General features: G+C 38.1%; 1 protein-coding gene and 1 non-coding gene across 2 annotated transcripts in view; both read right to left on the minus strand.

Moving 5' to 3' along the window:
* The window catches only part of HS3ST5 (heparan sulfate-glucosamine 3-sulfotransferase 5), a 319163-nt gene that overhangs the window by 44120 nt on the left and 249939 nt on the right, over positions 1–25104 (minus strand). The window lies entirely within an intron of this gene.
* On the minus strand, positions 20045–20151 carry LOC130033908 (U6 spliceosomal RNA). The gene has a single exon (XR_008794012.1). It is a non-coding gene; the product is annotated as a U6 spliceosomal RNA (small nuclear RNA).

Raw genomic sequence — 25104 nt, forward strand, 5'->3', positions numbered from 1 at the left:
AATAGCCAGAATCTGGAAAAAACCTGAGTGCCTGAGAGCAGATGACTGGTTAAAGATTATGTAGCTGTTAGAAAAGATGAAGTCATGAAATTTACATACAAGTGGTACTACATGGAAAATATCATGTTAAGGGAAATGTGTCAGAAAGAGAGGGATAGACACAGAAAGATTGCATTCATCTAGGGAACATAAAGTAACAAAATAGGAGACTAACACCCAAGAGTGGCCGAGATTAGTACCAGGAATTTTGCTCCATGATGTGGAGGCCAGCCACACGTGCTGGAGGAAAGGGAAGCTCAGATAGAGAAGGGAGCACCAAATAAAGGGTGTTGGGAGGATCCTCCCAGGATGGGAGAAGGATGCTGAAAGTAGACTATAGACCAAACATGATTGCCACTCAATGCCTCTCTTGAAGACCACAGAAGCCAAAAGGAGAGAGAGAGAACAAAAGGGAATTCCCTGCCACAGAGGCAGGGTGTGATGGGAGGGGTGGGGGTAGGAGGGATACTGGGAGCCGTGGTGGTGGAAAATGGGCGCTGGTGGAGGTATGGGTACTTGATCATTGTATAACTGAAATCCAAGCACAAAAATTTGTAAGTCTATAACTGTACCTCATGGTGTTTCACTAATAAAAAATATATATATATATACTTAAACATAATAGCCAAAAAAATCTGGAAAGAGGCCAATATATAATGAAGAATTTATTAATATTGTATTACATATCGATGATAAATTAATATTACTTATATTCCAGACTTACGTTTTTTCTGAAACAATTTTATACTATTGCCTCAAATATATGTACACTTAAAACTTTTATATGTTTAAACATTCATGAGAGAAAGGCACTGTAGCACTGTAGCACTGTCCTCATGTTGTTCATCAATTTGCTCGAGCGGGCACCAGTAACGTCTCCATTGTGAGACTTGTTGCTACTTTTGGCATATTGAATACGCCACGGGGAACTTGCCAGGCAGAGAAAGGCAACTAGGAATTATTCAGCAAATGCATGTATTATGTAGCTCTAATGACAGAAGGAAACAAAAGTGTTTTAAACATTTGGACACTATTTTCTGAGTTGCTTTGAGATTCTCCTATAATAACTTCTATAATGCACTGTAGCACTGTCCTCCCGTTGTTCATCGATTTGCTCGAGCGGGCCCAGTAACGTCTCTGTTGTGAGACTTCTTGTTAGTATGTTTGTCATATCGAATACGTCATGGGGAGCTTGCCAGGCTTTGCCATGTGGGCGAGATACTCTCCTGTTGGAAATGCTGGGCTCTCTGAGAGGGATGGAGGAATCAAGCCCCGGCCTCGCACAAGGCAAATGTCCTACTGCTGTGCTATTTCTCCAGCCCCTCCTATAATGAATAACTGTAAATCCACTTGTAGGTATTTTTTGATGTCAGTATAAAAAAGTGGCTAAGTAATTTGTGTCAGAGAGATGCTTAGCTCCTCTTACTTAAATATACACACACACACACACATCTATTTGTCTATGGAACAGGTGTGAAGTTATGCACTGCTAGCAACTCTGAACTACAACATATGGTCTCATTCTTTATTGAACTTGCAGTCCTGTTGGAAATGCTTATATAGATACCAGAAGTCAAATAGCAATGCAAGACAGAACTCCAAAGAATGGCAGGAGACTGAACAGTTAAGAGCTTATCTGCAGCCATCACTGGCAAAGGACTCTGGTTTTCCTAGCTGCAGGAAACGCGGCTCTGGAAGCCTCCTCAGAGGAGCTCCACAGGATCAGACACAGTCTGGTTAGTAAAGCATGACACCAGCAAGCTGTACCTGTTTTAAGAGTTACAATTAATTGTAATTCGTTTAAGAATTTAATCCCAGATCGAAAAATTCCATCTACTTAATCATTCGTTGTCTCATTCATCCCAGTTACTAATAATGATAGTAATTAACGGTCTTCTGAAAGTTTTTGCTGCAGATTCCTAAATTTTAATGCAGGACACTCATGACTAAATTAGATCATCAGAGTTCCCATTTCCTAAAAGTCTGTTTCAGATCATGAACTTTTCTTCTCCCTCAAGAGTAAAGGAGATAGATTATAAAATCTAGACTATCTCAAAGGTCATTGAGTAATCAACAAAAAGTTAATCAATTTGCAATGTGGAGTTTTTAATCAGGTGTCTGTGCCTAAGGCCAGTGAATCAAACTAAGTGGATTTAGCTTTCTAAGCTACCATGGCTGGAATGACCCTTTCCCTTATCAGTTTATTAGGGTTTTCTCTAATTCCAATAGTTGATGCCAAATAATCCACATATATTGGCAGGTGATGACCTCTATCCTCCTTTTCCATACTAATTTTCTATTCTAATTGCTTAATATTAGAGTTCATGCCTTACCCCAGCTGAATCATGAAGTGCAACCTTGCTGAGGCTGCTGAAACCCCTACAGACGGCACCCAGAGCTGAATGATTATTATGACTCTTGGCCTTTTCTTATATTGTTGGTCAATATTTACACGCACTGCAATCTATGAATAAAACACAGCTCAGGAAATTACTCCCAATTGGGGAAATGTGGCCAGTTTTCCTACAAACTGAAGAGAGGTCTCAACTTCATGGTTTGTATCTTAATATGTTTTACTTTCCATGTCTGGTTATCTTTGAATTTTCTGAAAATAAACTTATCCATCTTAAATGAATTATTTTGAGCAGAGGGTGTGAAAATTTTTAGCTTAAGTGTATCCGCATCTGTGCCACATAAAAATAGGCCATTTTATAGGTAGATGGGTCTAGATTCACACCCTTTCCCACATATATGTTCTTCTTAAACAAACTTTCTATGCTCTTTTTCATTTTATTCCTGAGCTATTTTCTTCAAGCAGAGATTGCAGACTTTGGACTAACATTCTACCATACCTCAGTCAGAGGAAAATTTGATGTCTGGACATGTGTAGTCTTGTGGAAAGGAACCTTATTTCACTCATAGACAAGAGCAGTAGTATGGCAAGCTGTATTTCCCCGGAGATGGTCTGATTTAAAAAAAAAAATCGATATCAACTCTTGACACATTTTCATTTACATCAGTGCATGGCTTTCAGTCGGGGCACAAATCAATAGGCAGCTTTTAACACTGCCCAACTAGTTCTTCCTATTGGGCTGCAGGCAGGCCATTTGCCGTTAAGGTACCGTGTTTCTTAGGGAGGAAGTTTAACTGTTTTTCCTGTGACTAATCACAGCAGCCTAAACTGTAGCATTAATCACATGACATTTTCTTCATCACCACTTACAGCCAATTGACTTTTCAGTGAAAGCATTTGAAAGAGGTGACAGTTGTTCTAAGGGGGTCAAGAGTCAATGGGAAGAAGAAATATTTAGTTCCAAAACATATATAGTAGATAGCTTCTAACATTGACACCATGCCAGACAGTCATTACAAGCCTATCACTTTGTAGGTACGGGTCTTGCAGACAGGCTGGAGAATAAGATTTGTTTAAAATTAAAGTGCTAGCTAAGAGTCATAGCATTTGGATAAAAAACAACATGTGCCTTTCTAAAAACGAAAAGTTGCCTTCAGAGTCACAAGCAATCAGCAAAATGTTTGCTCTAAATTTTGAAAGGGGGTATCACCTGATCCCTACTTTAAAAAAATTATGCTAACATAAAAATTTAGTTAGGTCTGACACCAGACTGACAATTGGTAGTATTGGGTGGTCTCAATTACAAGTGGAGTTCACTTAATTATGGCTGCCACATAGCTCTTTAATAATGGATACAATTATTACATTATTTAGAAGCCACAAGGAGATATTAAATTGAATAAGCAGAGACTCTCAAAGATTTACAACATTTCTAAAGCAATTCCAGGGCACAAAAAGTAACAATTTTAAAAAATATGTGACAAGGTAACCTCTTTAGGACATTAAATTTATATTATCCCCAAACAAAAATGATATATATTTTTTAGAAAAATATTCCTCTGAGATACTAAATATCCTTGGATATTCCCTAGATGGGGACAAGATGATAAAATCAGTTTGAGGAATGGTGCACATCAGTCCATGGATCATCAGGAGTACAAGGTGATTTATAGCGATTGAGAATATCAAAGTCTCCAAAAATTTCTCCAGTATAAAAACACCTATGCATTCACTATAGCATTTTCTCTACTGCCTGACCAATTCTGGTACAGGTTACTGAAATGGCTTAGAAGTAGTTGCACATACCTATTCTGTTACAGGACTGGGGCATTGCCATATACAGTCTGGTTTTGCATCCTCTGACATTAGGTGCTGAAATGGGAACAGAACTGTAGAGTCAGAGAGTCTGCTGTTATCTGCCTTTTCCTGTTTCTCCGGAGTTCAAGGACTGGTTTCTTGAGGTTTTGGGCATGAGCACAATTGTGGTATAGCACATTTATGGTATAACTGTCTAGAAGAAATCTTAGGAGGAGGATGGATACAGGTAATTTAAAGGTGGCTGATAATACATTTTTGGGGGGTTTTGTTTTGGTTTGCTTTGAGGGCAACATCTGGCAGTGTCTAGAGGATTCTACAGGTTCTGTGCTGAGAGGTCACTCTCAGAGGTGCTTGGGTGACCTGAGAATAAGGCCGCCCACATGCAAATTCTTTGTTCAGTCTGTTGAGTCATGGCTCAACTTGGTGATAAACCTTGATAACAGCAATTATCTCTCAGGAACCAAGGGTTAGGCACACTGGTTTAAAGTATCTCCATTTCCCCTCTAGAATGCTTATGCTATCAGACTGAACGCTTTTGCCGTAAAGTCTAGCAATCTTGTTTTACACTCTATAATTAAAATGCTATCTAAATGGTGGACAAGATGGCCTACAGCAAGGGTTCTTGCAGAAGTTTATAATCTGGCTCCTCAGATGTGCACTTGAGAGAAGCCCATCCTCTGAACTGAGAGTGTTTACTGTGCTTCTCCTCTGGTTAACAGGAGTTGTACGTCAAAGCACATTTTCATAATCCTAAATACATTTTTTCCTTCCAATGAATCCAGTTATTGAAAAACGTCTCAAAAAATTAAATTCAAGGGGTCAGATAGTACAGAGGGAATGGTACTTGCCTTTCATGCAGTTTAGCTGGATTTGATCTCCAATACTCCATATAGTCTGCCTGCCAAGAGTGATCTCTGAGTGTGGAGTAAGGAGTAAACCTTGAGCATAGTTGAGTGCAGACCCCAAACAAAACAAAACAAAACAAAACATAAAGCAAACAAACAAGCAAATCCAAATCATATTATCAACAATGCATTCCTTAGGAGGTGGGTGTATGTGAAAAATTATCAAATAGAAATTGCTTTAATTCTGATGGTTTCGATTTTTTACACTGTTCAGACTCAACTACTGACCTATATTTTAAGACCTTCTCTAGGAATATTCACAAAGGCATGATACAGCGACTTCTAAAAAAATCAAGGAACATTGTGTATTTCTTTTCTATACTGAAATTACACAAGGAGAACACCAACCTCAGATTTTATGCATATTATTTAAAATTTTTTTAGAAAATTGTGTGTTATTCTCAGTGATGCTCAGAGGTTATTCCAGGGATGCTGTTGGGGGACTATGCGGTGCTGGGACTGAGCCCTGGGTTTGCACATGATATGTATATGCTAGTCTTTAAGCCTCTCTCCCTGCATTACTACTTTAAAGGATGATGTAAAATAGACACAAAAGGAAAAAAAGAGTTGGGTTTAAAGAAAAATAAATGCAAATAATATATGGCAAGAGGGTGTGGTAAAATTCGTGATGTGATGACTCATGTTTGAGAACCATAGTTCTACAGTTTATAATCCAAAAAGAAAATATACTGTGCAATTACGTGTGTGCGCCAGGAATTAAACTGAAGGTTTGATACAGCAAAGCATGCTCTACAACTGGTTTACCTTTGGAGCCTGTGTTCTTTTAACTTATAGTGATCAAAACACTCCTATATATTTCATCCCTTTTCAAATATTTTGAATAATTCTCATCCAAAAGAAGGAAGAATTTGTCTTCCATTTAAGAAATATTTAAACCAAAAGCCCCGTGACAAGCAAGTGACAGAGTTTGGAATTAAACTCAATACCTCTGATACCTAGTATACGTGTATTAGCAGCTAAGTAAATGCATGCATTCATATTTCCAGGTAAACACACACACCTTTGAATTCTGTTGATGAATTAGAACTTAAAGTTGCATCTTGAAGTAAACAAATTAACACTCAGCACTTTATTTTCTGGGTCATTAGTTAAATTAGTGTGCTTATACTCAAGTTCAAAACCTCTCCTTACCCGTAGGCACTTTACTTAGATTTTTTTTCCAAATCTGATCAGTTTGGGGTTTCTCAGGGGTGGGTCTCTTTTCCTAGTCTTTCCACTTGATCTCTGACAAAAGAATGAGAAGCAGTGAGTTTCTTAGACTCCCTTGAACCCCAAAGAATCCTAAAATTAAATCTTCATATCATCTCAGCAGCCAACTGGACAGACATGATTTTATTCCAGCACTGTGTCTGATTTTGTTCAGCATATGTTAGAGATGAAGAATGCAGGTGTCAATTTTGAAAATTAATGCCAGTTCTCCAAATAACACACCTGCCTTTTTTCTTATCCTTCCCTTTTTTAGAATGTTTTGAAGAAAGGAGTAGGATGTGATAGCAAAATACAGAGGAAAAGAGTACTTTTTAGTTGAAGCTACTTAGGAGTACGTGTTATGTCACTGCTATGAGTATGAGCCTTCTCAATTTTGAGAAGGCTTCAGTTTTTGTCAACCTTTATCAATTCACTTATTCATGATTTTCTATAAGAACTTTCAAAGAGCCATAGAAAAAAAGGGGAAAAAAACGCTTAAGAACTTTGTACTGATGACCTGGTGATATTTAGTTCTTCATGGCTTCTCAGTGATGTATGAACTACTCTCACCATTGTTTACAGTAATTATTGAGAGGTAATTTTTAAGATAAACAGAATATTTGTAAATAAAAACTTTTGATTGACATATGGAAAAATATTTAAGAAAAAGAAGAAAGAAGCTCGAGTAGTATTATTTAACTAGGATACAACTTTAGGTTACCACATTGTAATCTAGTAGTTTGTGTGGGTTGTAAGGTATGATTCACTCTTTTTCCCTTTTTGGGGAATTAGTAATTAATCCATTTTTTTGTTTTACACAAAGGTAACTTAATTTTAGTGTTTTCTTTGACCAAAAAATGTTTATATTTGTTTTATCTTTACTATTGTCATAGGACATTGGATTTTTGGTTTTCTGACCACACTAACATTTCTCTTTTGCAAAGAAACATTGTTGTTAGCTTGGAAATAATTTCGTAGAATTAAATTTGGTGAAAAGTAGTGGTTCCTTGTTCTTTTGGTCACTAGTGTCCAGACATTCCTTAGGATGAATGACTTCAATTTTGCTCCAAGAACTAGCTGAATTGGTTTTAAATTCATAAACGGTCAGGCCATTTATATTAAACAGATGTTTCTATATGATACTGCATGCTTCCTTATCTGGATACAATTTATATTATAAAATTAGAATATTCTGAGAAAATATTATTTTTGCTTCACAAAATATGCTAGCAAGATCAAATGAACAATGCACAGAAGGTGAACATTCATTAAATAGGTTGCATACATGATGCTTTATAAATGGATTTGAACTGTTATGGCATTAGCAAAATTTACATTGATTAACCAGTAAGCTGTAATGTTGTTTTCGATCTAGACTGAGCAAATCAATTTTACTTAACACTCTTAAGTTTTCTTCACTTTGGGGTGTTTAGAGTAAGTAGATATTATATTGCTTGTGGGAAAACACTGCAATTGTAATTAAGCTGAAGAGGTAATTTCATAAAAAGAAGAAGAAAATAGGGCAAAGTTTTAAAGATAATGGGATTCCCAGAAATACAAGAACTGTAACTTGAATAAAATAGATTACATTATCATCCATCATATGACTAATGTAAGAGTAGCAATCTCCTTGCTAAAATAGACCTATCAAATGAAATGATAAAATACCACCATTTAGGATAGGGATAACAAATTAAGAAATACTATTAACAAAAGAACCCTACATATAGAGTTGTCATTCCATAAATGTTACTTGAATTGAATAAAAAAGACATACATAAAATTCATTCACTCTTAATCGTAATATGCTCTTTTTGTGCCTTATATATAATGTACACATATCCATAATTTTAATCATATTATCTACAACTATCTTTTTTAAATGCAGTACACAAAAATGATGCAACTACAAATTAAATAAATACCCCAAAGCTGTATGAAAATAGAATTGGAGAATGTTTAGGCCAGTGGTGATATTTTACTTTTAACAAAAAATTCTACTTGGCTTTCTGCTTTTCGCCCCTGGCAGCAAGGTGGCCATTGCCTCAGAGCTTATAGGAAAGCCAGGTTGAGCCGGCGATGACGGGGAAACTGCAGTCTCATGGGAAGGGGGGAGGTACCGGCTTGTCCTTCATGCCCTACCAAGGTCACAAGTTGTCCCCCACAAGCAGCTCTCTGGCACAGCCATAGCTCCAGAGGCAAAAGGATTTAGTCCAGAACCCGGTAGCTTGTGGCAGAAAAGTGAATGGACCATGCGTTAAGCTACGACACCATGCCTCCCCGGGAGGGAAAGGGTGTTGCTCCCTTCTTCCCCCCGCAGCAAGGTGGCTGCCACCTCAGAGCTTGTAGGAAAGTCAGGTATGAGCTGGTGGCGACGGGGCAATTGCAGTCTCTTGGGAAGGGGGGTGGTACCGGCTCATCCTTCATGCCCTACCGAGGTCACGAGTTGCCCCCCACAAGTGGCTCTCTGGCATAGCTATAACACCAGATGCACAGAAACCAATCTCTTAATTATCTGGCCCTTTGCAGAAATTCAAAATCATTATATGATTCTCATAACCAGCTATAGGAAACAAAGAATTTCACAATGCCTTTTCAGCAATTCTGATTGTTGGCCGGGGGGGGGGGGGGGGGATTCTAAACAATAATGGTGCATTTTTTGTCAAAATAATGAATGTAATCAATGTAGAGAAAAGTTAAGTAGAATTCATCTGTCTCACAGGCATTGAGAGGGGTAGGAGGGGGGTATATTGGGGCTCTTGGTTGTGAAAAATGAGTACTGGTGAAGGGAAAGGTGTTTGATCATTGTATGACCAAGACTTAAACCTGAAAACTTTGCAACTTTTTCCAGTGATTCAATAAATAAATATAAGAAGAAAAAATAAATAAATAAAATTATGGGAAAAAAAAGTAAGGTGGAGTTCATGCCCAATTCAATCAGCTAATCAGTGGCTGAATAAATAGCAGTACTCCTACATAAAAAAAAATCTACTTGGCTATAAGAAAAGCTGAAATCATGAAATTTGTTACTATGTTTCAAACTGAGTAAAGTCAGTGAGAAGAGGGACAAAAGCTATATGATCTCTCTCACATGTGGAGTACAAAGAGACATAATGAGGGAGCAACAAACCGCTGAAGACAACAGAATCTGAGAACAGAACTCTATAGATCTGAGCTTACCAGGGTGGAAAGACAGGAACTGGGGTAATGGTGGGTTCTTGAGGTGGAGACCCTGAGACAATGGTGGAGGGAAGTGGGCAGACAGTCTGGTGGAGGTGTGTTGCTGGAACACTGTATTCATGAGTCTCTCTTTACTGTATTGTAAATCATGGTGACTAAAATAAAATTTTTTAAAAAACATGAAAAAGGAAGAGTCTGATACTGAAAAATACCACACTCAAAGTAATGGGGGACGTTATCTAATTTACTTAATTCACATTCTAGGCTTAACTTCTGTCCCATCTTGCCTGCTCCTTGAATATGTCCCATCTATTAAATAGATATTAAATGGGCATCTACAGAATCAGCCTGTCTCTCTAAACTTGTGCACTTACATGTTCTGGCAATAGGAAACATGAATTTTTGTTCTAAAATCCATTTATTCTTTAAACTACTTTTGAGAGATGGGATAGAGATGAAACCCTTAATTAAGTAATAGTCATTGTGGAGAAAAACTAAATCGACATTTAAAACTCTTTCCCTTTTAATTGAATTGTAGAAGTTAAAGAAAAAAAATTTTTCACTTGTGTAGAGTTGAAACTTACATCATTACTTAAATCACTTGTCCATGGCGACTATGAAATATTAGGTATAATGGGAAAGCTGAAAATGCAGACAAGATTCTGGGCAAATAACAATAATTTATTCCTGGAAAATAACTGGTAAGGAAAAGTGACTTGAATATTATTATGTTTTGTTTGTTTTTGGGCCACACCTGGTGGTAATCAGAGTTTATTCCTGACTCTGTGTTCAGGGATCACTGTTGTTGGGCACTGAGGACCGTAATGGGTGCCAGGGATCAAACCTGGTTTGGCCACACACGAGGCATGTGCCTTACCCATTGTACTATCTCTCTGGCTATTTTTACTGGAGAAGAATTACTAAGGAACATATAAATTCTGTAAAGCTGTTATGTATTTTACTCAATCTTAGACTCTATTACTGATGCTAAAATTAGGAAATCAGCAGATGTTATATTTGAAATAATTCCATTAAGCACACATCACAAATTGCACAAAAAGACGTGCTGCAAATTATATTGAGAAGTAATGGGGAGCAAACACAGGCTGTAGTCTTCCCCAAATTACTTACTTAATTTGAGTAAGTAAAATTAAGAGGAAACACCATATTTTCCTGACTTTGTTTTTTATTCCCAAGAGCTCTAGTTTCTCCCATTCTAGAAGAAAAAAAGAAAAAATATTTAAGAACAAAGCCATCATGGCCAAGAAAGATTTATCCTAAGAAAACGCTATCCAAATTTACTGAAAAGTGAAAAACCTTATGATCATCTCAACTGATCCTATTAAAACGTTTGACAAAATCCAATATCCAATCTTAATGAAAACCCTCAGCAAATGAGGAATTAAAGGGAATTTTCTCAGCTGAATAAAGTTCATCTATGAAAAATCAGCAGCTAACATTATACCTGATGAAAGATTTAATGTTCTTTTCCTAAAATCAAGAACAAGAGAATGATGTCTATTCTTAGCACTTCTCAACATTGCATTGATAGTTCTAGTCAGTACTCTAAGGCATGACAAAGAAAAATGGTGAAAAAGATAGAGAAGTACTGTCTTTATTCACAAAAACATATTATCTATGAAGAAAATTTGATGGAATTTATGAAACTGCTACTAGAACAAAAGAATCTAGTGAGATTACAAAATGTAAGGTTAATATATATGTATATATAATGTATTTTATATAGCAACAGTGCTTAATATGAAGTGAAATGTTATTTTTTTTGAAGTGAAATGTTATTACATCATAATTATATGGAATTTTAGGAAGTAAATTTTACAAAAGACAAAACTTATAAGCTAAAATTTATAAAAATTGCCGAGAGGAGTTAAAGAGACTTCAGAAATAGGTGGAGATTTATTATTAAGGGTGAAAATACTGTCCAGATTCTAATTCTTTCTATATTGATTTATAGAATCATCATAATCAAAAGCAAAATTTCAATATTTATTTTTTGGTAAAAACCACAACAGGGATTTTAAAATTCAAGTGGAAGTTTATAGGATCCACAATAGTGAAATGGAATCTGAAAAATAAGAACACAAGTTAGAAAACAACTGATTTCAAGACTTACTATGAAACTATTAATATGCTATAGCACTGATTTATGGAGGGGATTAAATAGAATAGAATAAAATCCTCAAAGTAAACACATATGTATGTTTGTTGGGCACTGGAAAAACTGATGTCTGTGTACAGAAAATAAGTTTGGCCCACATTTTGCATCATGTATAAATATTAACCCAAATGAATCAGACCTAATGCACAGTTTAAAACTTATAACATTTATTAATAAAAACATGAAAATATTTTTTGGCTCTATTGGTAGAGAATTCTAGAAAATTAATTCAATTTATGGTGATAGAAAAGAATATCAGTGTCTTCCTAGGTATGGAGTGGTGTCATAAGGAGATGATTAGAGAATAGAGATATGTGATAGAAGGGTATATTCATGGATATAAATCTACAAATAAAAGGCCCTCCCGTTGATCATCGATTTGCTCGAGCGGGCCCAGTAACGTCTCCATTGGAGACTTTGTTGTTACTGTGTCTGGCATATCGAATACATCACGGGAACTTGCCAGGCTCTGCCGTGCAGGCGAGATACTCTCGGTAGCTTGCCGGAGTCTCCGAGAGGGGCGGAGGAATCGAACTCGGGTCAGCCATGTTGGCTGTGTGCAAGGCAGACGCCCTACCCGCTGTGCTATTGCTCCAGCCCAAATCTACAAATAATCCGGGTCTAACTAGGGAAGGTAAACAATACAACACTACAGTAATTCAAACAAAAAGTTTAATCTACACTATTATAAACTATACCAGGAAACTGGAGTAACCAGAAATGGGCTAGTAAGAAATAAAATGAGCTCTATAAGAACATTTATTACTCTGAATGCTATAGGTAGAACATTCAGGAAAGGTCACTTATCACCACCTCTATCCCCACTATCTTAAGATATGGACCTCCTTGGAGAGTGAGTACTTTTGGGGACTGAAGAGCAAAGGAAGTTGCTATAATGAAACACTATTGCCACTTGACTGAGTTCCACCTTCTACAGTGCCAGGATGGCTGTTCATGGAATTCGTCTCACAGTAGGTTACACAGAAATGAAAGTGTCTGAGGGGTACTTCAGTAAGCTTCTGGAAAGGCAGCGCATGCTGCAGGAGTCTGCCTTGTGCATGCAACAGAGTAAAAATCCTTCCTTCTTCTAATAGTCAGAACTCCTCAATGGCAAAGTTTAATGTGGTGCCATCTGAAGCACTCCACTGCACTGTCGTCCCATTGTTCATCGATTTGCTCCAGCGGGCCCAGGAACGTCTCCATTGTTACTGTGTTTGGCATATTGAAATATGTCACAGGCAGCTTGCCAGGCTTTGCAGTGCTGGTGAGATACTCTCGGTAGCTTGCTGGGCTCTCCAAGAGGGGCAGAGGAATCAAACCTGGCTCGGCTGGGCTGGCTGCGTACAAGGCAAATGCCCTAATGCTGTACTATCACTCCAGCCCAGTGCCATCTGAAAATACAAAATAGTAAATAGCTGATGCCCATTTGTATGGTGCTGGTAAAAGGATGTGTTTGTAACTGAGAAGCAATAAACCAATTACTTGCACGAGGGATTACAAATAAGCAGGAAAAACTGGGAAAGGGAAGGATGATAGCAACATTTTTTTAAAAATTATTTTTTGACTTTTGAGGCCCTATTGGTCAGGGCTTACTCCTGACTGCACTCAGGGATAACTTTTGGCTTTCCTTAGGGGGTTATAAGGGGTGTTGGGTATCAAAACCAAGTCTAACAAGTGCAAGGCAAGCACCTATCCGCTGTACTATCTCTCTAGCCCCTGGAAATATTTATTACCTTGATTGTAGTGATAGATTCAGTGCTATATACATGTGGCCAAAGCAGGAAAAAACAAAACAAAAATCCACTTAAAATGTATGCAGTTTTATAAAATAATGTTCACTCTCACTATCAGGGAACCACAATCTAGGATGAGGAGTAACCTCACACTTGTAATAAATGCATCTATCACAAAGTCAAGAAAGAAGTGTCAGCAAGGTTGTAGAGGAAAAGGAACCTTTGGTAGGAAAGTAAATTGACTCAAGTTCTTTGGAAATCAGTATGGAGGTTTCTCAAGATGCTAAAAATATATAATAAGTCACAGTGAAAAAGTGGATCCAGTTCTATTGGAATGGAATAATGACCCAGAGATTTAATTCTTAGGTAGCTACTAGAAGAACATAAAAACACAGATTTAAAGAATGTGTGGACTTCTATATAGGATAGCAACTAGCCAAGATATGAGCGCACTTGGAGTTTTCTGGCAGGTGAGTGGCTTACAAAGGTTAGCACAGCCACAATGGAGCACTACTCAGCTATAAGAAAAGATGAAAATTGATTTTGGAGACAACTGGAAGGGTAAAGTAAGTCAAAGAGAAAGATAAATACTCTCTTGTGTAAAATACAGAGAAACAAAGCAAGGGAACAATCAAAACCAATCCAGAATGAGCCCTTGATTTTAAGCAGCAGAACTGAGGTTGCCAGAGGTGGGCACCATGGGGCATAAAATAAAATTGTGGAAAAATTTCACCTTTGATGGTAGGTGTGCTTTGAAACTTTACTTTTAGATAGGTGGGCAAAAGAACCCTAAATATATACAACGCTGTCAATCAATGGTACTTCAATAAAAATTTAATATGGCAATCATAAATCTGTTAAAAATGTAAACTGTGGCAATTTTTACACCTACTAGAAGTTTAAAAGAAAGCTGTAAAATTCCCTTGGAAATTGTACTTGTAGATTTCATTTCAATTTACACTCAAGAGGCATTTTTTTAAGGATGGGGTAGAGTGAGGAGAGTTATGGCCAGCAGTGCTCAGGGGATACTCCCAGCTCTGTGATGGGGTGTGACTCCTGGCTATGAGGTGGTAGAGATTGAAACTGCGCCTTCCATATGTAAACCAGCATACTTTCCCTTTGTGCTACCTTCCTGGCAACCAGGAGCCAATTTTGACTAAAGAAGCTCAAGTCCTTTTGCCAGTTCAGTGAGGACAGTGATTAAACAAGTCTCCTTAGCCAGCTTAGCTTCACTCTTACAGAGTCAGCCTTAACAGAGATTTGAGACCCAGAATTGTGGATTCTTGGCTACAGAGCAGCACTCTTTCCCTCAGTCCTTAGTCAGATCTTCCTTCTTGGTTGTATTCATGAATCCTCATAACTCTCCTCTCTACGAGAATGGTGTCCAGGATGCTGCTAGTATTAAGACCTAGACAACAGGTCAAGTTTGCTACCTCTGTAACCCTGGAAGGGATTAACTGATCTTGCCCTCATGATAACTTCACTGTTACTGTCCTCCCGTTGTTCATTGATTTTCTCGAGCTGGCCCAGTAACGTCTCCATTGTGAGACTTTGTTGTTACTGTGTTTGGCATATCAAATACGTCACGGGTAGCTTGCCAGGCTTTGCCGTGCGGGTGAGATACTCTCGGTAGCTTGCCGGGCTCTCTGACAGGGGCGGAGGAATCGAACTCGGGTCGGCCATGTTGGCTGCGTGCAAGGCAAACGCCCTACCACTGTGCTATCACTCCAGCCCATAATAACTTCATTTCATGTTTATTTAAAGCAGTTATTGTGTTGGTTATTAAGACTACAACATTGAGCAAAACCAAATATCATCACTGTCTGATAAAGCTTATGTTTTCAGTAGAAGCCATAACAAAAATTAACTGAAATTATATCATCGTCACATGAACATAATGTCATTATTTCTATGTCAATATGGTCTATCATTCTATCAACCAGAATTATTAGAAGCATTTTAGCACTGTAGCACTGTCCTCCCGTTGTTCATTGGTTTGCTTGAGCAGGCACCAGTAACATCTCCACTGTGAGACTTGTTACTGTTTTTGGCATATTGAATACGTCACCGTTAGCTTGCTAGAGTGGTAGCACAGTGGTAGGGCGCTTGCCTTGTATACAGCCGACCCAGGTCGACACTGGTTTGATTCCTCCACCCCTCTCGGAGAGCCTGGCAAGCTACTGAGAGTATTGTACCTACACAGCAAAGCCTGGCAAGAAGCATATAAAGGACAATTATTTTTGTGACAACTTTTATATAAGCACATAAAAATATGGAATAGTCACCTTTTTTGAGTGGTATCTGCAAGATGACAATTTCTTAGAAAGTAGTTCTTTCTCTCTCAATATGTATTTATCAATATATATTTAAATTAAATTAAACTGAATTTTATTATTTGGGTAGCTCTTAGATTTTACTGCTATCTCTGTGCTCAAGAATCACTTCTGGCAGTGCTCAGGTGACAGTTATATGGGGCAGGGATGTCCAACCTAGGTTTGCCCCATACATGGCAAGCACCTTACCCCCTGTATTATCTCTCTGTCACTTAGTGTAATCTAAATAAATGTGTCTAAAACAATTAAGGCTGTTTGTGAACTATATAACTATAGTCTGGAATCTTAACATTATTTCATTGTCCTGACATAACCAATACTGCCATTTCTGCATGGATCTCAAGCTTATGGCTGGGCTGAGATGAAGGGATGGGGAGTTAGGCATGCATCTCTGAGTTCACAAATAAAACATATTTTTAAACATGACTGAGCTCAGGGGCTGGAGCGATAGCACAGTGGGTAGGGCTTTTGCCTTACACGAAGCCAACGTGGCTGACCCGAGTTCGATTCCTCCGCCCCTCTCGGAGAGCCTGGCAAGCTACCGAGAGTATCTTGCCCACACGGCAAAGCTTGGCAAGCTACCCATGACGTATTTGATATGCCAAACACAGTAACAAGTCTCACAATGTTACTGGGCCCGCTCGAGCAAATCGATGAACAACGGGAGGACCTTGACCGTGACCGTGACTGTGCTCAGAACCAGCCTGGCTCTGTAAGGGTTGGAGGAATCACCTAAAGTAAGACTGGATTTGTTCTTATGGAGGTTAGGTTGTTAAATATTAAAACTAGTCAGCAGAGACAATTTGACTCTAAAACTATGATATCCAAGCCAAAAGCAAGTCATTAGATGAGCAGTGTTGGTGTCTCATAAAAAACAAGTTTCTGGGGGAAAAGCATACTTCATGATATTCTAAGTATATAGAAAAGGTCTAGGAAGGAAGGATGGGTAAGAGAGTGAACAAAGGGTATGTTAGAAGCATCATGGAAATAATTATAAAGATTTCAAACGTTCAATTTGCATTTGCCTCTGCAGTAATATAACATCATTAATTTAGTTAAAGATGTATAGTATTGTAGTTTCTAACTAGTAAATACATCCTGGTTTAAAAATTATTTTCAAAAGACACAGGCAACACTTTATTTTCTAATAATATTGTTGCAACAATTACATTTAATTCATTATTGACCTTGGGACACTGAATAAAATTAAAGAGAATCTCTTTAATTTTATTCAGTCAATTTTTTCATCCATATTATATTCATTCCAAGTTAGAGAGAAAATGCAGATTTGGCCTCTTGTTTTCAGTAAGCTGTCACTTCCTTTTTTACTTCTTAGAAGAGAAGTATATGGGAAAAGCTCAGACAAAAATAAGGATATTTTACAAATGTGATATGGAAACTGCACTTCCGGGGCTATCCTGTACTGGTTTTGATAGAGCGTAACTAATTCAATGATTTCTGAGCATAGTACACTAGAGAAATGTTTCAATGAACACTGCAATGAGATGACCCATATTTGTACTACAAATAATGCATGAAACAGTTTTAAGTTCAAAATAGAAAAATTCTTAGAAATTAGACACAAAATGTTCCCCAGGCAATATACCAGGCATCCAAATAACTCTTCCACACTTTAGTGATGCATTTATATACAATTTTGTGAGCCACAGTCTATTCTCCCAATATAATGGCTCTTCTTGCAGATGCAGTGAACTTCCTCTTTATGCACTCACTGCTCTCCCTATGTTCATTGACCTAAAACTTGTGGAAGAGTCACAGAATCACAGATAGAATTTAAAACTGAATTTACTTTTCAACTGTTTAAATTGCATTTCGTGTGTGTGTGTGTGTGTGTGTGTGTGTGTGTGTGTGTGTGTGTGTGTGTGTTTGGGGCCAAGTTCTGCAATGCTTAAGGGCTTTTTAAGGGTTTTGCTTAGGGTTGACACTTGGTGTGTTTAAGTGGACTATATATGTTGCCAGGTGATTGAACAGGGGTTTGCCACATGGAAGACAAGACTCCTATACTAGCTCGCAGGTCCTGCATTTCTTATGCATTTCTTATTAAAAACATTAATCATCTGACTTGAATTTGAATCTCCATATATACTAGGGGTTTATACTAAGTACTTTTTCCTCTCCCTTAAGCTCCCTTAAGGGACAGGCTATAGGTCGTCACTGCCTTTATTGTTTTGATTATGCTTTCATTTGGTTTCTCATGTTAGAATGGGATCATCTTAATGGTGGGAAAAATTATAATTTTAAAAATCATGTAGCAGATTCTCTACATATAGTTTGATCCATTGGTAAATTTTCAATGGAATGAATAGTACTGCTTACCTTTCGAGGGGTTTCCTTTCCTTCACGCCTAACTACACATCTACACCTTCCCTTATTCATCATGTCATTTTACCAGTTAGCCATGAGAAGGGGGAATAATCATTCCTGTTTCTGATTCCTATCGGTGAGTGGTGCTGAAGTTTCTCTAATGGTAATGGCATATACTCTAAAACTTTCCAACAGAGGCTTGGCTGTTGATGATCTAATGAGCCTATTAAAGCCATTAAATTGGATTCTAAAGATCCAATGGGATTCCATAATAAAGTAATCTTCCACACATGGACTGTTAAAACATTAACATTATGAGGCTTTGGTATGTCATTTGACATTATATAAAGTAACACTCTTTTTTTCTCACCAGAAAACTGTTCTTTTAAAATCTGATTCTGGGGGCTGGAGTGATAGTCCAGCAGGTAGGGCATTTTCCTTGCACGCGACCGACCCGGGTTCAATTCCCAGCATCCCATATGTCCCCTGAGCATCGCCAGGAATAATTCCTGAGTGCAGAGCCAGGAGTAACCCTGTGCATCGTCGGGTGTGACCCAAAAAGCAAAAAAAAAATCTGATTCTGTAGGAAATAAGTCTGTTACTATATGGATTTATTATTATTATTATTATTTTGCCACACTGAGTACTACTAACAGCTTATTCCTAGCTCTGTGCTCAGGGATCATTCCTGGTGGAGCTTGGGGTGCCTTATGGGGTGCTGGGGATTGAACCCAGGTCTAACGTGTGCAAGACAAACACCTTACCTGCCTACTATCTCTCAGACTCCAATATATGCATGTTCTAATTTGTACAAAATGCATTATTTCCCTTTTATTTAAAAAATTTTCAAGTTTAATTAAAGAACACAAAGCTATTTATAGTTGGGGTTCAGGTATACAATATTTCTACACCAATTTCAACACTTCCCTGTACCGGTGTTCCTGTGCTCCCTCCCTCGTCCCACCTGACACTTGACAGGCACATTTCAAAGTTCTGTGTTTGTAGTTTAAACTTCATGTTTTCAGTGTTGAGTCTGTGCTTTGGATGTATAAGTATACCACCCTCTCACAGCACTCATACAGCTGAGGTCACTGAACCCTGTTTCCTCATTACTTCTCTTTGGCTTCTTCCTCCCCTTTTGACTTTCTCTCATTCTCTGTCCTCTATACTCTGGGGTCAAGGCTAATCTAGGCATGCCACTTTTAATACATTACATTTACTTTTGAAGTTATTCTGTATATGACAGATAAATAAAATCATCTTGGACACCGTGATTTACAAAGCTTTTCATAATAGAATTGTTCAGTCACACAATGTTCCAACACCAATTCTAGTATCTCTGTCCCTTCATCAATGTCCCCAGGTTTTCGCCTAACCAACCCCGCAGCTTGCCCTCTTGTCAGTTATATAACAAATTTATTTAATATGACTTGCTCCAAAAACACTTAAAGGGATGGTAAATGGAATTTTCATAAAATAAATGAATAAAAATCAATTTGTGATGATTGATTGATAAGTGATTTTAACCAATATAAGTAAGATGTTAATTCATTATTGAAAACGTCTTAGCAAACTCGGATCAAGAAACATACCTTTCTTAATCTAAAAAGGTAAAGGTAAAGGCCCTCCCGTTGATCATCGATTTGCTCGAGCGGGCCCAGTAACGTCTCCATTGGAGACTTTGTTGTTACTGTGTCTGGCATATCCAATACTCTCGGTAGCTTGCCGGGCTCTCCGAGAGGGGCGGAGGAATCGAACTCGGGTCGGCCATGTTGGCCGCTTGTAAGGCGAACGCCCTACCCGCTGTGCTATCGCTCCAGCTTCTTAATCTAATCAGAGGTAAACCATATGCACCATTAGTGAGTGCTGCTCTAAGTGTCACTTGTTGGGAAATTTGTCCTGTCCCTTAGAGAAGCTTTTTTTTTTTTTTGCATTTTGCCAATCATGCTTTTACTAACCCTTCATTGTTTAAAAATATGGAATGCTTCATGAATTTGCGTGTCATCCTTGCGCAGGGGCCATGCTAATCTTCTCTGTATTGTTCCAATTTTAATATATGTGCTGCCGAAGCGAGCAAGAGATTTTTTAATGCATCTTGCAAAACTGGTTTTGAGGCTATGAATTGATTAAGCTATTAAGAATTAAGAATTAAGTCTATCCATGAATCTCTGTATTATTCTTTCAAATATGAATGCTAATCCAGCTGGATATTCTTGGAGAAGTTTTTGTGCCATATCCCTCCATACTCTTCTAGCTTTCAGTTTCATTTATAGATCTGCTGTACACATAAGGGCTTTCCTTTGTATGTAAGTTCCTTTATTGATCTTGTTACATTTAGTATTCTGTCTCTATCTTTGGGTTTTGTTATTGTGAGTATAATGTGTCTTGGAGTTTTCCAAGTTGAGTCAATTTTCACTGGATCTAGGTGCCTGTAATCCTCAAATCTGGGAAATTCTTATCAATGATTTAACTATTGTTTCTTCCTCACATTTGCCTTCCTGTTCTTCAGGGACTTCAATAATTCTTCTGCTGATCCTCCTGAACTCATCCCATAGTTCTCTGGTATGCTGTTCATTTCTTTTCAGACTATTTTCCACCTTCTGCTGTGTCTTAGAAGCTTCTTCCTTCTCATCTTGTGGATCTTTTGTTCAGCTTGTTATTCTTCTATTCAGAGCTTCTATGAACTTTCTATATCACTTACATGTTCTTCATTCCTCTCCTTTCTGACTGTAAGTAGTTTTCTCATATCAACTCTTATACTTGTGCTTTGCTTACTACTTGTGCTATTGTTTCTTGAACTTGTTGAGCGGCCTCATCATAGTGTCACTAAAGACACTGAACATGTACTGGTGTTATTTATAACTTCAGTGATATTGTTTTCACTCATTGAGCTTGGTGGGTATTTCCCCCATTGTTTTCCTAGTGTTTGCTGAACTGGGTGTGATTCTTCATAGTAATATACCCTGGGAGATGCTGAGTGATTAAGCTGAAGTAGCTCTCTTTCTTCTCTGCCTGTTTTCACCAAAGAGGAAGAATAACTGTGAGCAGCATGTAATTTGTTAGATCTATGTGGTGTGGGATCATTTTTAAGGAACAGGTGTGAAGGCTGCTGGGAGCTAGCCAGAAGGGAGGGGCTCTGCTTCCTTTCTGATTAGACATGGTGATGTCAGCCAGAGACGAGCCTCACGTGGAGTGATGGAGCAGCAGGTTGAAGGTCCTACACACTTTTCTTTTTAAACTTATCATAGCATAATATAGAAATAAAGTGACAAATATTCTTAAAGAGATGACAAAGTTCTCCCTTTATTGTTGTGATGAGTCTGAGGCTCCCTACTTGCTTGAGGTGCTTGCACACACCTAGTTGTGGAGCTCTTTGGGATCTCACATGTGGCCCTTATCACTCTGCATTGCTCCGTGCACACACCTTTGGCTGCACAGTGCTAGAGGCGGCATTGTGGTGATGTTGGGAACAGAGCAGCAGTGCTGATCATCTTAAAGATGTAGGGTGGTGTTAGTGCTAGAAAATGCGGCCTCATGCTGGCAAGGCTGGGACCACTGAGCAACCTTGTTTGGACTGACATATTTTTGGGGGGATTGGGGTTCACATCTACCTGTGCTCAGGGATTTCCCTGGGCTCTGTGCTCAGAAATGAATGACTCCTGGCAGTACTCAGGTTAAGGATCGAATTAGGTCAGCCATGTGCTAGGAGATCATTCCACTTGCTCTACAATCACTCAAGCACAACACCGACCCACCTTTCTAACCTGCACTTTTAAAATCTGCAACAGATAGCTGTATGTCTTAAAAATTCTACTGAACCCCTCCTCCATCTCCCCACCCCTCAAATGGTCCCAAGAGAAAGAAGCCCAGAGAACCAGTGAGTGTGACCAAAGACACACACACACACACACACACACACACACACAACACTAGTGAACCACTCCTTTATTTTAATAGACTCACCACATCAAAAATACTCTTTGTGTTTAAACATTGCATAAAGGCTAAGACCATTTACTTAGCAAATGATTTTTGCTGTTACTCTCAGAAGTTTTGCTTTTGAAAGGGTATGCTTTTATGACCCAACACTGTTCTTGAGTCAGGGTTACTGTCCTAAGTCAAATGTCTAAACCCTAGATATAATGACATCTCAATGATTCTCATTGACCAACTATGAAGTTTAACATTTATATATGTCTTTTAATTTCTTCTGTCTTATATGCTTCTGTCTCATGGAAAATAAATAAAAATTACACATGAGTATTAAATTGGTTGATGGCAGTCAGAGCATGTATTCATTACTTGGAAGAAAAATCATTAAAAATTGGAATTTTTAGGTAGACTGGAAAAATTTCTCAGACGCATTCAAAGCAAGGAATAAATACATTTATTTGAAAATAAGGAATAAAAGTATATGCAAAGTATGTGTGCAATGTGACGTTAGCAGCCTTAGAATCATTTGGTTGAATCACACCAAATTTCTTTTTAGATAGGTCTAGTTCTAAAGAAAGAGTAACTGATAAATCTGTCCTATCTTAGAACAATGAAGAGATGTTGCCCCCTATGAGACACTGACATCCGATGGGAGGACACTGACTCTAGACTCCTATTCTCACTCTGAGATCACAGTTACTTTTGCAGTGCCAATAACACAGTATAACTTTGCCCACAGTGTTGCAAAAATCAAAACAAATGCTAAATACAATCCCAAATAGAACTACTTCCAGGACATTATCTTTTCTTTCATTTCTTTCTTTTTTAAAAAGAAAAAATTTCTGATGCTCATTGAAGCAGTCTTCTGTGATTAAAGGTGGTAAATGATAAATTGGGCTCACTAGAGTTCTGCAGTGAAGGATAACTATTTTAGTGTGTCCGTGACCTGATCCAAAGGCTATTTCTAGCAGTTTGTCATTTAGTACAGAGAAGGTTAGTGAGGTCATGTTGATATATGATCTTTTATGCTCTGAACTTATCACTGCAGTTGAACTGGCCATACAATTCTCATTAAAAATGAGAAGTTATCTGTTCACACTAAAGAATAAACAAAAACAACTACTTTGATTTAAACTTCAAGCTGACTTTTCTTTATATCGCAGTTTGGAGAATAAATATTTAGCTGGATAAATTTAAGGTATCTTTATTTTTACTTGTAGGAGTAAAAATCACTTTAGCATTTTCAGAATGAAACCATGTAAGATCACAGGGATAGTACTGTCAGAGAGAAATATCTAAACATTAAAAAGACCATGATAAATATTTGGTTCTAGTAAAGAATGAGCAATGAGCACCAAGAGAGAGAGAGAGAGAGAGAGAGAGAATTCCAAGAATTTCAAGTCAGTGGAAAGGCATTTTAATATGGCAGGAAAAAAGGGTCTTCTAAGAAATAAGGTACCTCAGCCTCAGTTCTAAGGGATTTTAAATTTTGTTATGATCTTTCAAGCAGTGTTCAGGTAGACCCAGAAGCACTAAGATCTGAGGATGTGACAATGCTTCAGGGCCAACAGAACCACACCTGGCAGTGTTTAGGGAGGAAGGCAGGATCCTGGTCCTGTGCATATGAAGTGTGTACCCCAGTCAACCCCCCTCCCCCCTCCCCACTGCTCCATTCCTGCTCTCTCTGGCCCCTCTGTTCCTGTTTATAATTTGCACAGATATGAGCTAAATGATACATAGCAAAGGCTATAATCTTCTCCTAACTAGTCTTTCTTGCTTGGATTTCATTAACAACTTTCCTGCTAGTTTTTGAATCTGTCAACAGACCTGCCAAGTTCCTCCAACCTATTTGCTCCTCAAATAATTTGGTCAGACTTACTAATAGTTCCAGTGGTTTTAAAGCTAAGGGCCAGGCATGTGACTTAATGAATGGCACAATACTCACCTCGCATATGCGAGCCCTGAGTTTCACCCCTGCCATACTATGGTCCCCAGAACATCTTAATACCTCAACTTAAATGAAGAAAAACAACATGTTTCCTTGATCTTTCCTTTTCTGGGCCCAAACCACCCTTTGTTATACATGTACAATATTACAGTATACAGTCATCACCTTCCCTATCCAATAGACACAAGTTTCTCAGCAAAAAATAGTAAATTAATGCATAATGAACTAATGAAAATCAACTCTCCTTATTACTGATTTCTGGGTGGAGAAAAGATGGAGACAAGTCATTGGTTAATGCCAATTAATCAATCATTAAGAAATCAAGCCATCACTTTTTCTGGGTAAAACTCTCTCTCCCCATTCTAGCTGAATTCTCTGATGGTGAGTAACTGGTTATCTCAATTAATTTTAATCCATTAAAATATTAAAAGTAATCTCAAAGGTACACTTAGTTTCTTTTACTTCTTAGGCAAAATAATTTTGAATTTGACTTTAAACTATGACTCCCTTTCTACAAGCTTCTTCAATCAATTCTCTCCTTTCTGACCCTATCTTAGTTCCATCTCACCGTGGTTTATGGCTGCTGTCATCTGCTTCTGCCAGAAAACACAGAGGCAGTGGGGAACAATGGAAAAAAATATTAGTCCATGCAGAATCAGAAAATCTGGGTTAGCATTTCATGTCCTAGTGTGGCAACTCTGAGTATATACTCAATCATTCGGATCTCAGTGTCCTCTTCTGTAAATTAGGATAGTGCCTGCATGTGAAATCACTCTAATATAGAGTGCAAAACAGATGAATCTTTAATCCTGAACCCAAGGCACAATTATTTTCACCGGCTCTCCAGTTACCAAGTGCTTGGGACAGAAACCAGAAAAATGCCTAAACAAAGGAGGAAGATCAGTGCATCAAGTAGCCCAGATGTAATCCACAACATAGGAATGAACTGTGCTTAATTAGGAATTCAGCAAGAGCTATCTCTTCCCTACAGAACTACCCTTTGCATCAGATATTTCTCTCTCTTTCTGGCCAGTCTCTAGGAGGGGCCAGGTAATCTACAGTGGAAACTCAGCACGTATCAAATATCTCTACAGTGTCCTATGTCTGAAATGCCCATGCAATCAATTCTGTATATTAAGCTTCACAAGG

Source organism: Sorex fumeus, unplaced genomic scaffold, assembly GCF_029834395.1.
Source record: "Sorex fumeus unplaced genomic scaffold, SorFum_2.1 ptg000054l, whole genome shotgun sequence".
Taxonomy (NCBI): domain Eukaryota; kingdom Metazoa; phylum Chordata; class Mammalia; order Eulipotyphla; family Soricidae; genus Sorex; species Sorex fumeus.